General features: G+C 43.5%; 1 protein-coding gene across 1 annotated transcript in view; it reads left to right on the top strand.

Annotated features, from left to right (window-relative positions):
• Window positions 1-15,573, top strand: part of LOC311140492 (cell adhesion molecule CEACAM8-like) — a 99,749-nt gene that overhangs the window by 71,169 nt on the left and 13,007 nt on the right. The gene's annotated exons all lie outside the window — the stretch shown is intronic.

Raw genomic sequence — 15,573 nt, 5'->3', positions numbered from 1 at the left:
CAGACAAGAACGAGAGGGGATGCCCACTCACTATTCGATTTCTTGAGGATGTCACGTTCTTCCAGTTCCTCCAAGGTTTGTTTTAGTTTTTGGAAATCACATGGTGGCACTCTGCGGTAAGGAAGTCTGAAAGGCCTCTCATCTTTCAGTCTTATTCTATGCACAAAGTCTCTTGCTTCGCCACAGTCCAGTATCCCTCTGGAAAATATGCTGACATATTTCATAACCAGGTCTGCCATCTTGTTTTTGTTGTGTAGCCTTTCTCTCATCTCTGCATGGTTTTGTCTCTGATTGCTCCTGTAAGTCGCTCTGGATAAGAGCGTCTGCTAAATGACTAAAATGTAAATGTAAATCTCTGCAGCAGAGGAATCTTTGTCACCAGGTCTGCCTGCTGGTGCCATCGCTGGTATTGTGATTGGAGTATTGTTGGTTGTGGGAGTGGCAACTGGTGTTGCAGTGTTCTTCATCAGGAAAAATGGGTAAAAAAAGTGCATTTTCTATCACTGCAGTTGTAGAAAATGTAGCCTATGTTTTCACATTGATTAAAACTGGTCACAAAAGCACTGTAAATTGTCAAATCACTGTAATTTTATGTTCTTATAATTTTCTAAACAGCAACCTTTGAATGTTATTTCTTGTTTTATACAGAAACAATGCTGAGCCAATGCATCAAGGAGATTTACATTTACATTTACGTCATTTAGCAGACGCTCTTATCCAGAGCGACTTACAAATAGGTGCATTCACCTTATAGCCAGTGGGATAACAACTTTACAATTTTTTGTTTTTGTTTTTTGTTTTTTATTTTTTTTTTATTTTTTGGTGGGTGGGGGGGGGGGAGGGTTGGAGTAAAGGGGGGTGGGGTAGAAGGATTACTTTATCCTATCCCAGGTATTGTCACGAGGGTCGATGTCGTCTAAATATGACCAAGGCGCAGCGTGTCCAAGAAACATGACTTTATTTATCAAAGTCTGGAACAAAACAACGAAACAAGACCGAATACGTGAAGTCCTCTGCAACACTGACAGAATAAAGAACAAAAACCCACAATTCCCACAAGAAAACATACAGAATAAATATGGCTCCCAATCAGAGATAACGAGCCGACAGCTGACACTCGTTACCTCCGATTGGGAGTCAATGACCAAACCTAGAAATACACACAACAGAACTACCAACATAGAAATACACCCAAATGCCCAACATAACCAAACCAAAACCCAACAACACAAAATACACCCTGGCTCAAATACAAACGTCCCGGAGCCAGAGTGTCACAGTACCCCCCCCTAAAGGTGCGACCTCCGGGCGCACCAGCATACAGTCTAGGGGAGGGTCTGGGTGGGCGTCTGTCCACGGTGGCGGTTCTGGCCCTGGTCGTGGTCCCCACCCCACCTTAGTCACTATCCGCTTCCGTAGCCTCCTCCACATGACCACCCCCCAACTAAACCCCACTGGATTAAGGGGCGGCACCGGACTAAAGGGCAGCACCGGACTAAGGGGCAGCACCGGACTAAGGGGCAGTACCGGATTAAGGGGCAGCACCAGGATAAGGGGCAGCACCGGGCTAAGGGACAGCACCGGACTCAATGGCAGATCCTGGCTGGCTGGCTCTGGCGGGTCCTGGCTGGACGGCTCTGGCGGATCCTGGCTGGACGGCTCTGGCGGATCCTGGCTGGACGGCTCATGGCTGGCTGAAGGATCTGGCTGCTCATGGCTGGCTGACGGATCTGGCTGCTCATGGCTGGCTGACGGATCTGGCTGCACATGGCTGGCCGACGGATCTGGCTGCTCATGGCTGGCTGAAGGATCTGGCTGCTCATGGCTGGCTGACGGATCTGGCTGCTCATGGCTGGCTGACGGAAACTGGCTGCTCATGGCTGGCCGACGGATCTGGCTGCTCATGGCTGGCTGACGGATCTGGCTGCTCATGGCTGGCTGACGGATCTGGCTGCTCATGGCTGGCGGAAGGCTCTGGCTGATCCTGTCTGGCGGAAGGCTCTGGCTGATCCTGTCTGGCGGAAGGCTCTAGCGGCTCCGGTCTGGCGGACGGCTTTGAAGGCTCATGGCAGACGGGCGGCTTAAGCGCCTTTGGGCAGACGGGCAGTTCAGGCCCCGTTGGGCAGACGGCAGACTCTGGCCGTCTGAGGCGCACCGTAGGCCTGGTGCGTGGTGCCGGAACTGGAGGTACCAGGCTGAGGACACGCATCTCAGGGCTAGTGCGGGGAGAAGCAACAGGGTATGCTGGACCCTGGGGACGCACATAAGGGCTAGTGCGGAGAGCCGGAACAGGGCATGCTGGACCCTGGGGACTCACATAAGGCCTAGTGCGGAGAGCCGGAACAGGGCATGCTGGACCCTGGGGACTCACATAACGCCTAGTGCGGAGAGCCGGAACAGGGCATGCTGGACCCTGGGGACTCACATAACTCCTAGTGCGGAGAGCAGCAACAGGACGCACAGGACTCGGGGAACACACAGGAGGCTTGGTGCGTGGTGTAGGCACTGGTGGTACTGAGCTGGAGCGGGGAGGTGGCGCCGGAAATACCGGACCGTGCAGGCTTACAGGCCCCCTTGAGCACTGAGCCTGCCCAACCTTACCCGGGTTGATGCTCCCCGTCGCCCGACCAGTACGGGGAGGTGGAATAACCCGCACCGGCCTATGTGGGCGAACCGGGAACACCATGCGTAAGGCTGGTGCCATGTACGCCGGCCCGAGAAGACGCACTGGTAGCCGGATGCGTTGGGCCGGCTTCATGACTTCTGGCTCAACGCTCACTCTAACCCGGCCGATACGTGGAGCTGGGATGGTGACGCACACCACAGGCGTAGTGCGTAGAGCAGGAACCGGCCGGGCTGGGCTGGCGACGCACATCGTGGACCTGGTGCGTGGAGTAGGAACAGGCCGAGCTGGGCTGGCGACGCACATCGTGGACCTGGTGCGTGGAGTAGGAACAGGCCGGTCCGTACCGGGAACACACACCACTGGCCTTAACTGGGGATCAGGAACGGGCCGGACCGGACTGGTAACACACCTCAGTCTCTCACGCCGTGCCACAACAACTTCCCTCCCTCTACTCGCCAATGGCTCCCGTAATCCGAAAGCCTTCTCTCCACCTCTACCTGTGGCAGCCTCCTGCTGCCCAGCCGCCCAAGCCATGTGCCCCCCCCAAAAAATTATTTGGGGTTGCCTCTCATCCTTCCGACGATGGCCCTGCCGACGCCGTTGCTCCTCTCTCCGTCGCCTCTCCACTGTCTCGCTCCATGGACGGCGATCCATCCCATCCAGGATTTCCTCCCAAGTCCATGACCCTTTTCCGTCCAGTATCTCCTCCCATGTCCATGAATCCTTTATAGGTGGATACTGTTGCCGCTTGACACGCTGCTTGGTCCTATGATGGTGGGTTTTTCTGTCACGAGGGTCGATGTCGTCTAAATATGACCAAGGCGCAGCGTGTCCAAGAAACATGACTTTATTTATCAAAGTCTGGAACAAAACAACGAAACAAGACCGAATACGTGAAGTCCTCTGCAACACTGACAGAATAAAGAACAAAAACCCACAATTCCCACAAGAAAACATACAGAATAAATATGGCTCCCAATCAGAGATAACGAGCCGACAGCTGACACTCGTTACCTCCGATTGGGAGTCAATGACCAAACCTAGAAATACACACAACAGAACTACCAACATAGAAATACACCCAAATGCCCAACATAACCAAACCAAAACCCAACAACACAAAATACACCCTGGCTCAAATACAAACGTCCCGGAGCCAGAGTGTCACAGGTATTCCTTAAAGAGGTGGGGTTTCAAATGTTTCCGGAAGGTGGTGAGTGACTCCGCTGTCCTGGCGTCGTGAGGGAGCTTGTTCCACCATTGGGGTGCCAGAGCAGCGAACAGTTTTGACTGGGCTGAGCGGGAACTATGCTTCCGCAGAGGTAGGGGAGCCAGCAGGCCAGAGGTGGATGAACGCAGTGCCCTCGTTTGGGTGTAGGGACTGATCAGAGCCTGAAGGTACGGAGGTGCCGTTCCCCTCACAGCTCCGTAGGCCAGCACCATGGTCTTGTAGCAGATGCGAGCTTCAACTGGAAGCCAGTGGAGTGTGCGGAGGAGCGGGGTGACGTGAGAGAACTTGGGAAGGTTGAACACCAGACGGGCTGCGGCATTCTGGATGAGTTGTAGGGGTTTAATGGCACAGGCAGGGAGCCCAGCCAACAGCGAGTTGCAGTAATCCAGACGGGAGATGACAAGTGCCTGGATTAGGACCTGTGCCGCTTCCTGTGTAAGGCAGGGTCGTACTCTCTGAATGTTGTAGAGCATGAAACTACAGGATCGGGTCACCGCCTTGATGTTAGCGGAGAACGACAGGGTGTTGTCCAGGGTCACGCCAAGGCTCTTCGCACTCTGGGAGGAGGACACAACGGAGTTGTCAACCGTGATGGCGAGATCATGGAATGGGCAGTCCTTCCCCGGGAGGAAGAGCAGCTCCGTCTTGCCGAGGTTCAGCTTGAGGTGGTGATCCGTCATCCATACTGATATGTCTGCCAGACATGCAGAGATGCGATTCGCCACCTGGTTATCAGAAGGGGGGAAGGAGAAGATTAGTTGTGTGAGATAAGCATACTGTATATCCAATCTTACAGGTCGTTATGGTATATCTAATTAATTAAAAAATATATATATATGTTTGTTCACTCTACATTTATGTTTAGTGTCTAAGCAGATACTATTATCCAGAGTGATTTACAGTTTCCACAAAGAAATGACATGGATTCAGACAAATTACATGATATAGTACAACACCACTATGACTTAATAATGTAACCACTAATGCTTAATACTGTAACAATGCTTATGCAAACAAATGCAAACAAGATACTGTAGCATCATCTATACAACCCCTACTATTTGTGTATCTCTTATAGGCTCACAACAACCTGTATATGAGAACCCATTACCTGTATATGAGAACACAAGACAAAATCAATCTCCACCTCTACCCCTGACAGTAAGCAAGCCCTGGTCACCTGGGATGTCGTACTGTAATAAACAAGATCAATTTGCTTAACAAGAAAAAGTTTTGTATGCAAAGACTAATTTTGATGTCTTCACTATTATTCTACACACATAAGTAAATAAACCCTGAATATAATCAAGAAACAGTCCCACAATGCAGTAAGCAGCTCGCCCACATGGCGTCCTGTGGCAGCCTGGCCATTCGTCTTCTCCATCCCCTGCTTCCTCTTTTCCTGGTTGAACTGGGGCATCAGGCTTCCGGTGGCCCCAACTCCGCCTGGCTGACATCCTAACTGCCAGGTAACCATGGATGTGACATCCAGAACTCCGCCCATCTCCAGTCACCTCAAGCCCATCGGTCACCCACTTTGAGGCACTCTATCCGGCTGTCCGCGGGCCCCCATCGCAATGCTGACCTGTCCTCTTGCTGGCACATTCCCCTCAGCTCACCAGGCCACGCACCTCCAGCCATGTCCTTGGAGACACTTAGCCTTCACCCATGGGGCACCTTAATATGCCCCAGGCCAGTTAGGTGACACATAGTCTCTCAGTCCAGCAGAGGATGGTTTCCTCTTCTACCCCAGCTACCTCCAGAACCACCCAATGGGGAGACTGCAGAACCTGGGAACACAGAAACACAAAACAGTAAAAGCCAAACAAAACTGGCCCCTGCTCCACAACTGTCCACTCAGTGGCCCAGATCCTGCCGACTACAACACATGTGTCACGAGGTGGTAAATGACAGGTTCTAAGTATGGAGTCAATTAACCAATAGGAATGCTAGTTAGATTAAACATGCAAATAAGTCACACCTTTGACAGGTACATTCAATCAAATGTTATGTAATTACAATGTTGTTACAAAGAATACACTTGTAATTATAATCAAGCAAAGTAATTATAATCAAGCAATATAATGTAAAGTGTAACACAGTAGGAATGACTTTTTAATTACTATGTAATTACAGTGTAACAACCTTGGCAGACAATAGGCTAACCAGGAGGTGAGCTTTAAACGTGTAATTACAAAACGTCATAGTGGAAAAACAAAATGTGTAATAAGAAAATGTGTAATAACTGAGGATGAGGCTGCACGACCGGATCGAACCGCTCTTCCAGCCTCGAGACGGAAAAAATAACACTACTGCTTAGACTGTCTGCCTGCCCTACTGCTATTTGTGATGATGTAATAGTCATAGATATGCTTGATTTAATCGTCATATACAGTATATGCTGCCATATTGTAGCCTGAAAAGTAGTACATGTGCAGAAGGTACGGTTGTTTAGCTATCGGAAAGCGGCATCCAGAGAATCTGGCCATTCAGCCACTCCGTAACATCAATTAGGTAATTAGTAATTACACATTTGGAATAACTATCAGCAAGTGGATTCGTAATTACACAGCCCTTGTTCCAATTGTCTTATAACCGATACTGCTAAACCCTATTACCATGTAAATAGGCCTACATAGTAATTCCTATGTAACTACTATAGTGTTCCTAGTCATTACTGTGTAGTTACATAGTAATAGGGCTAACTTAATGTACAGTGTTAACATTCGACCCCAAATGAAAAATAAGGATGCTGATATAAACTTATGAAAATGCTGCTGTTACCGTTGCCTCATTCGTTTTAATTTACTATAACAAGAGGGGTTGATTTAGCCAGTTTAAAGATAGGGATGATTAGGTGGCATTTTTATCTACCTGGGAAGGTTGGAGGGAGTGTGACATTTAACAGAGCATCAGCCCAGCCATTTCTAACATAACAATGGAAGGTTGATGGTACAACTATATTAAACTATGTCAGCAGTTCTGACACCCTGAAAATGGATACAGAGACAGGATCAATCTGGACAGATCCTCAGGATCCCTGGAGCTCATGAATCTTGTTCTGACTGACAGTGGACAATACACAGTATCAGTGGATGAAAACACCAAACTGGAAGTGTATGGTAAGTTTTGTATTCTAATTCTATATGTTCCCCTCCATTTTCTAGCTTTTGGTTTCACATCATCAGTCCAAATACTTCATTGTGAGGCTGGACTGCAGAAACATTTCACAGCCATACGTATACCATACTACCATACCATAATGCTGACACATCATATTTTAGTAAATGGTTTTGAAGTAAAGAAACGCATTTCCTCTGGCCAAATCTCAGACATATCTATGGCTGATAAGTGGATTAGGCTACTGTTTGTCATTACTTTTGCATTATTAGGTGTTTCTCAAATCCAATGATTTCGCTCAGTGTCAACCATTACTTCTGTCCATCTCTTCCAATTCCCAAATATGTTATTTTTATGCGTTGTGCACAAATCTTTTTATTAATGTCAGCATCATTGATGAAGTAAAGGTGTGTTAGGTACATTTTCAAATAGACACATTCAGTATCACTCAGAATGAAGACAGTCATGGTCAGCTTGTGATGACCTACTTGGCTCCCAAGTTATGATAACTGCTTTATTGAACATTTGTTTGAGATATGGAGCAGTTAGGTCCTGTTGGTTCCAAGTCTATTTGTTATTTATACCACTGTTGAGCTCTTCTGAATGACACTTACAGGTATTTTTAGGTGTTCCATTCTGCTGTGTTGATGAAAATGTGTGATACTGAAGCCAAGCCCTGAATATTGTATGGCTTTGGATGAAATAGGCTACCAAGGAAAGAGAAAGTTGTTATGTTTTTAAATGGGTGGCAGGTAGCCAAGCGGTTAAGAGCGTTGGGCCAGTAACCAAAAGGTGTGCTGGTTTGAATCCCTGAGAAGACTAGGTGAAAAATCTGCCGATGTGCCCTTGAGCAAAGCACTTAACTGTAGTTGCTCTGGATAAGACTGTCTGCTAAAATGTAACCCCCAGTGCAAATAATCCAACGTCACAATAACTCCCAACAACACAGATTTAGTGGAGTTCAATAGCTCTGTGAGTCTGTCCTGCTCTTCCTCTGGCTCCTCCCCCTTATCTTACCGCTGGCTGAATGGCAGCTCTGAAGTCAAGGCCAGTGATGGAGTTCAGTTTGGTGATGGAGGATGTATTCTCACCATAGTCAGTGTGACCCGGTATGACAAGGTGCTGTTCATGTGTATTGTGTCTAACCACATCAACAGTGACAACTAGACACTAACCCTAACATCAGCTGTGAGTCTCTAACTTTATATCTGCATGTCTACCTCTTCTTAATTATCTGCATTTTGATTGAGCCATTTAGGTCAACGTTGATCATGACCATTCATGTAGTTAATGTAGTCATCTCTTGATTAAGCGCCCTGTAAACGACACCTGCTTAATACTGTAAAAACAATTGATTCATGTGTTATTTGTAAAATGGTATTCATGCTGTATTATAGCTGATAAATGGAAGTTAAAGTTAATTTTTTTCAACCTCACCTTCAATCTAACAGAAAATTACGTCAATGGAAAATACCTTCATTCAACCATCATTCTCTAGTGAGTTCCATCATCAACACATAGAAAACCTGCATGATAACACCCAGTGTGGATCTGTAGTATCGTGTACATAATCATTACATTCATGCTACGTTTGATTGTCTGCTCTATTGTGTACTTTTAGTAACAAAATAACATGTTCATAAAAAGTAGATAACACAATACTGTAACTTAATACATTAAAGCATAATGATAAGGTTGTCCTCTTTTGGTAGTGGTGGGGACTGTACTGTAAATACACTTTTTTGGTGTACTGTATTGTCAATTATGGTGCAAAAAGGCACAGAAGCGGGATATTTAAATGCTTTAAATGATGTAAAAACAGAATAATAAAGATTGACATCTATTTCTCCATCAACTTTGTTGTTCATTGTGTCAAGTGTGAGTTGAATATGTTGATATGACCTGATGACATTCAGTTAATTCATTCCTACAAAGCTGGGTGATAGTTCTAAAAGATCCTACAGTGATGTCAGTGTTAGAGAAGGATTATTAAGCACAGATGTTTATTATATATAATATACAGTGGGGGAAAAAATAATTTAGTCAGCCACCAATTGTGCATGTTCTCCCACTTAAAAAGATGAGAGAGGCCTGTAATTTTCATAATAGGTACACGTCAACTATGACAGACAAATTGAGAAAATAAAATCCAGAAAATCACATTGTAGGATTTTTTATGAATTTATTTGCAAATTATGGTGGAAAATAAGTATTTGGTCACCTACAAACAAGCAAGATTTCTGGCTCTCACAGACCTGTAACTTCTTCTTTAAGAGGCTCCTCTGTCCTCCACTCGTAACCTGTATTAATGGCACCTGTTTGAACTTGTTATCAGTATAAAAGACACCTGTCCACAACCTCAAACAGTCACACTCCAAACTCCACTATGGCCAAGACCAAAGAGCTGTCAAAGGACACCAGAAACAAAATTGTAGACCTGCACCAGGCTGGGAAGACTGAATCTGCAATAGGTAAGCAGCTTGGTTTGAAGAAATCAACTGTGGGAGCAATTATTAGGAAATGGAAGACATACAAGACCACTGATAATCTCCCTCGATCTGGGGCTCCACGCAAGATCTCACCCCGTGGGGTCAAAATGATCAAAAGAACGGTGAGCAAAAATCCCAGAACCACACGGGGGGACCTAGTGGGTGACCTGTAGAGAGCTGGGACCAAAGTAACAAAGCCTACCATCAGTAACACACTACGCCGCCAGGGACTCAAATCCTGCAGTGCGAGACGTGTCCCCCTGCTTAAGCCAGTACATGTCCAGGCCCATCTGAAGTTTGCTAGAATGCATTTGGATGATCCAGAAGAGGATTGGGAGAATGTCATATGGTCAGATGAAACCAAAATATAACTTTTTGGTAAAAACTCAACTCGTCGTGTTTGGAGGACAAAGAATGCTGAGTTGCATCCAAAGAACACCATACCTACTGTGAAGCATGGGGGTGGAAACATCATGCTTTGGGGCTGTTTTTCTGCAAAGGGACCAGGACGACTGATCCGTGTAAAGGAAAGAATGAATGGGGCCATGTATCGTGAGATTTTGAGTGAAAACCTCCTTCCATCAGCAAGGGCATTGAAGATGAAACGTGGCTGGGTCTTTCAGCATGACAATGATCCCAAACACACCGCCCGGGCAACGAAGGAGTGGCTTCGTAAGAAGCATTTCAAGGTCCTGGAGTGGCCTAGCCAGTCTCCAGATCTCAACCCCATAGAAAATCTTTGGAGGGAGTTGAAAGTCCGTGTTGCCCAGCGACAGCCCCAAAACATCACTGCTCTAGAGGAGATCTGCATGGAGGAATGGGCCAAAATACCAGCAACAGTGTGTGAAAACCTTGTGAAGACTTACAGAAAACGTTTGACCTGTGTCATTGCCAACAAAGGGTATATAACAAAGTCTTGAGAAACTTTTGTTATTGACCAAATACTTATTTTCCACCATAATTTGCAAATAAATTCATTAAAAATCCTACAATGTGATTTTCTGGAGAAAAAAAATCTCATTTTGTCTGTCATAGTTGACGTGTACCTATGATGAAACTTACAGGCCTCTCTCATCTTTTTAAGTGGGAGAACTTGCACAATTGGTGGCTGACTAAATACTTTTTTCCCCCACTGTATAATCTCAAATGAATGTAAATTGTGCTTCATTTACTATCGGAAAATATCCCAAGACCAAAGTCCACTATGTTTATCAGTCAAAGCCTGCAAACCAATAGAGGGCAACATTGTTTAACAGGCTCAGTGAATGTAAAACCAGACACAGCTTCCTTATTAGTGGTTTTGGAGGTGGAGTTTGTGCTGCAAATGGGGAAGTTTGGTCATTTATTCATTTTTGCAGTGATGAATACATTTAATATTTCTTCCTCATAACAGGTTTTGGTGTTACTGTAAAGCGCTCTTATTTCAGCCTTGTTTTCTATATTTATTGTGGAGACAGACCTTTATTGTGGAGACAGACCAAAAATGGATGTAGAAACCTTAGATTGCCCGTTTTAAGAGGGATAATTGATCTAAAAAAGGAGAAGTACGCAGAGAAAAGTGCAATGGATATAAATAAATTGTTATTCAGTTGTGGATCACTTTTATAGAGCTATCTTTATAAAAAATTAATAAACATTTTCAGTATTCTTCAATATTCACAAATGTACCTTATGAATGGCATTGATATCTCTTCACCTTTGTATGACGCCTGATATTAGTGACATTCCCATAAGTATTTGTCAATCAAGTATATTTTGTGGTAGAAGATGTAGGCTCTGTTTTCACATTGATTACAACTGGTCACAAAGATTGGTTGTATTTCAAAAGCACTGTAAACTGTCAAATCACTGTAATACTATGTTCTTATAATTTTCTAAACAGCAACCTTTCAATGTTTATTTCTTGTTTTAAACAGAAACAATAGTGAAACAACAGTTTCCACAAAGAAATGACATGGATTCAGACAAATTACATGATATAGTACAACACCACTATGACTTAATAATGTAACCACTATTGCTTAATACTGTAACAATGCTTATGCAAACAAACGCAGACAAGATACTGTAGCATCATCTATACAACCCCTACTATTTGTGAATCTCTTATAGGCTCACAACAACCTGTATATGAGAACACAAGACAAAATCAATCTCCAAATCTACCCCTGACAGTAAGTAAGCCCTGGTCACCTGGGATGTCTCTGCATGTCTGTATTCCACTACAGTCGTACTGTAATAAACAAGATCAATTTGCTCAACAAGATGTACAGTGTGAAAAAGGTATGCATGCAAAGTTTGCCTATGAAAGTGTTATCCAGGAAGTTTTAGTTTCGACTCAATGATAGCTATTCAGTCTCTGGCCTATGTAGGTTATTCATTAACATATGATCGCTGTAAAATTTTGTTTAGGACTTTGAGGTTTCATATTTTGTCATGGTAACTGTTGGTGTGGCTGTTGACTTCTATGTAATGCCTTTTTTAATTTAAGCTTTATCCCAAATTATAAAGTGCATGACTTCTAGAGTACCTATGATACTAGAATAATAGGAAGTTTGTGCTAAACCACATGGCACCATGTGACTGTAATACTGTAAAAAACAATAGATATATGTGTTATTTGTTAAATGGTATTCATGCCCTATTATAGCTGATAAATGGAAGTTAAAGTTCCTTTCTTTTCTCCCTTATCTTCAATCTAACAGTAAAATAAGTCAATGGAAAAGACCATTCAACCATCATTCTCCAGTGAGTTCCATCATCAACACATAGAAAACCTGCATGATAACACCCAGTGTGGATCTGTAATATAATGTGAATAATCAATACATTCATGCTATGTTTAATTGTCTGCTTTATTGTGTACTTTTAGTAACAAAATAACATGCTAATAAAAAGTAGATAATACAATACTGTAACATCAAAAATGTAAGCATAATGATAAGGGTGTCCTCTGGTGGTAGTGGTGGGGACTGTACTGTAAATACACCTTTTTGGTGTACTGTATTGTCAATTATGGTGCAAAAAGGCACAGAAGCTGTATACTTAAATGTTTTAAATTATGTAAAAACAGAATAATAAAGATTTACATCTATTTCTCCATCAAATTTGTTGTTCTTTGTGTCAAGTGTGACAAGTAATATGTTGATGTGACCTAATGACATTCAGTTAATTAATTCCTACAAAGCTGGGTGATGGTTCCAAAATATGTTAGTGTTAGAGAAGGATTATAAAGCACAGATGTTTATTATATATAATATATAATCTCAAATGAATGTAAATTGTGCTTCAATTACTATCGGAAAATACCCCAAGACCAAAGTCCACTATGTTTATCAGTCAAAGCCTGCAATGCAATAGAGGGCAACATTGTTGAACAGGCTCAGTGAATGTAAAACCAGACACAGCTTCCTTATTAGTGGTAATGGAGGTGGAGTTAGTGCTACAAATGGGGAAATTTGGTCATTTAATACTCAATGCAGTGATGTAATTCATGAATACATTTAACATTTCTTCCTCATAACAGGTTTTAATATTACTGTAAAGCACTCTTATTGTAGCCTTGTCTTTTATACTTATTGTGGAGACAGACCTTCAGTCTGAATCACAGACATTTAAAAAATCAGAAGAGATGGAACACGCTGCAGTAATTTCTCTCACCATTGCAATACTCTCAGGAGCGATTTAAAGGGGCAATCAGCGGTTGAAACAATAACTAAGCATAATCTACACCCCTATTTTGAATAAAAAGCTGAGGGATGGGGCTGGAGAAATGCATCCACTCTCAAATTCATAAACAGAGCTATGGATGCAAGAACTGACCATCCATGATATCAAAAGAATAGTTCTAACCATGTTTTGAGGCAATGTTTTGTTTAATTACATTGAATTTGTTTACAAACATTGGAGTAAAACAAGCTTTTGGGATCTGATGGGGAACTACAGTTGAACTAAGCTCATGAGGCATTTATAAGTTATATTCTTTAAGAATCAATAGGTACATACCATTAACTTATAAGTCCAAAAATTGATATAGAAACCTTAGATTGCCCGTTATAAGACGGATAATGGATGTAAAAAAGGAGAAGTATGCAGCGAAAAGTGCAATTGACATAAATAAATTCTTATTCAGTTTGGATCACTTTTATAGAGCTGTCTTTATAATAAATAAATAAATTGTACCATATGAATGGCAATTATATCTCTTCACCTTTGTATGACACCTGATATTAGTGGCATTCCCATAAGTATTTGTCAATCATGTACAGTGAGGAAAAAATTTTTTTGATTCCCTGCTGATTTTGTCCGTTTGCCCACTGACAAAGAAATGATCAGTCTATAATTTTAATGGTAGGTTTATTTGAACAGTGAGAGACAGAATAACAACAAAAAAAATCCAGAAAAACGCATGTCAACAATGTTATACATTGATTTGCATTTTAATGAGGGAAATAAGTATTTGATCCCCTCTCAATCAGAAAGATTTCTGGCTCCCAGGTGTCTTTTATACAGGCAACGAGCTGAGATTAGGAGCACACCCTTAAAGGGAGTGCTCCTAATCTCAGCTTGTTACCTGTATAAAAGACACCTGTCCACAGAAGCAATCAATCAATCAGATTCCAAACTCTCCACCATGGCCAAGACCAAAGAGCTCTCCAAGGATGTTAGGGACAAGATTGTAGACCTACACAAGGCTGGAATGGGCTACAAGACCATCGCCAAGCAGCTTGGTGAGAAGGTGACAACAGTTGGTGCAATTATTCGCAAATGGAAGAAACACAAAAGAACTGTCAATCTCCCTCGGCCTGGGGCTCCATGCAAGATCTCACCTCGTGGAGTTGCAATGATCATGAGAACGGTGAGGAATCAGCCCAGAACTACACGGGAGGATCTTGTCAATGATCTCAAGGCAGCTGGGACCATAGTCACCAAGAAAACAATTGGTAACACCCTACGCCGTGAAGGACTGAAATCTTGCAGCGCCCGCAAGGTCCCCCTGCTCAAGAAAGCACATATACAGGCCTGTCTGAAGTTTGCCAATGAACATCTGAATGATTCAGAGGAGAACTGGGTGAAAGTGTTGTGGTCGGATGAGACCAAAATCGAGCTCTTTGGCATCAACTCAACTCGCCGTGTTTGGAGGAGGAGGAATGCTGCCTATGACCCCAAGAACACCATCCCCACCGTCAAACATGGAGGTGGAAACATTATGCTTTGGGGGTGTTTTTCTGCTAAGGGGACAGGACAACTTCACTGCATCAAAGGGACGATGGACGGGGCCATGTACCGTCAAATCTTGGGTGAGAACCTCCTTCCCTCAGCCAGGGCATTGAAAATGGGTCGTGGATGGGTATTCCAGCATGACAATGACCCAAAACACACGGCCAAGGCAACAAAGGATTGGCTCAAGAAGAAGCACATTAAGGTCCTGGAGTGGCCTAGCCAGTCTCCAGACCTTAATCCCATAGAAAATCTGTGGAGGGAGCTGAAGTTTCGAGTTGCCAAATGTCAGGCTCGAAACCTTAATGACTTGGAGAAGATCTGCAAAGAGGAGTGGGACAAAATCCCTCCTGAGATGTGTGCAAACCTGGTGGCCAACTACAAGAAACGTCTGACCTCTGTGATTGCCAACAAGGGTTTTGCCACCAAGTACTAAGTCATGTTTTGCAGAGGGGTCAAATACTTATTTCCCTCATTAAAATGCAAATCAATTTATAACATTTTTGACATGCGTTTTTCTGGATTTTGTTGTTGTTATTCTGTCTCTCACTGTTCAAATAAACCTACCATTAAAATTATAGACTGATCATGTCTTTGTCAGTGGGCAAACGTACAAAATCAGCAGGGGATCAAATACTTTTTTCCCTCACTGTATATGGTAACATTGGTAATAGGTCCATTGTTATTGTCTATTACTTGTGAGGCACATCGGAGCATAAATTGAAATAACTTTTTATTTCACTGGATTGATAGTCAGTCTCAGTGGAGGGAAATTACAATGCAAAATAATACATAGAGCTCCTGTAACTTTGAGCTCCTTTAACTGCTGTCACCAGGCAGGACATAACCACCCATGCAAAACATGCTGATTAAAGGGTCCTGTGTAG

Source organism: Coregonus lavaretus (assembly GCF_964263955.1).
Source record: "Coregonus lavaretus genome assembly, chromosome: 13".
Classification (NCBI taxonomy): Eukaryota; Metazoa; Chordata; class Actinopteri; order Salmoniformes; family Salmonidae; genus Coregonus; species Coregonus lavaretus.
The sequence above is the reverse complement of the archived record's forward strand: the minus strand, read 5'-3'. Positions and strand labels throughout refer to the sequence as shown.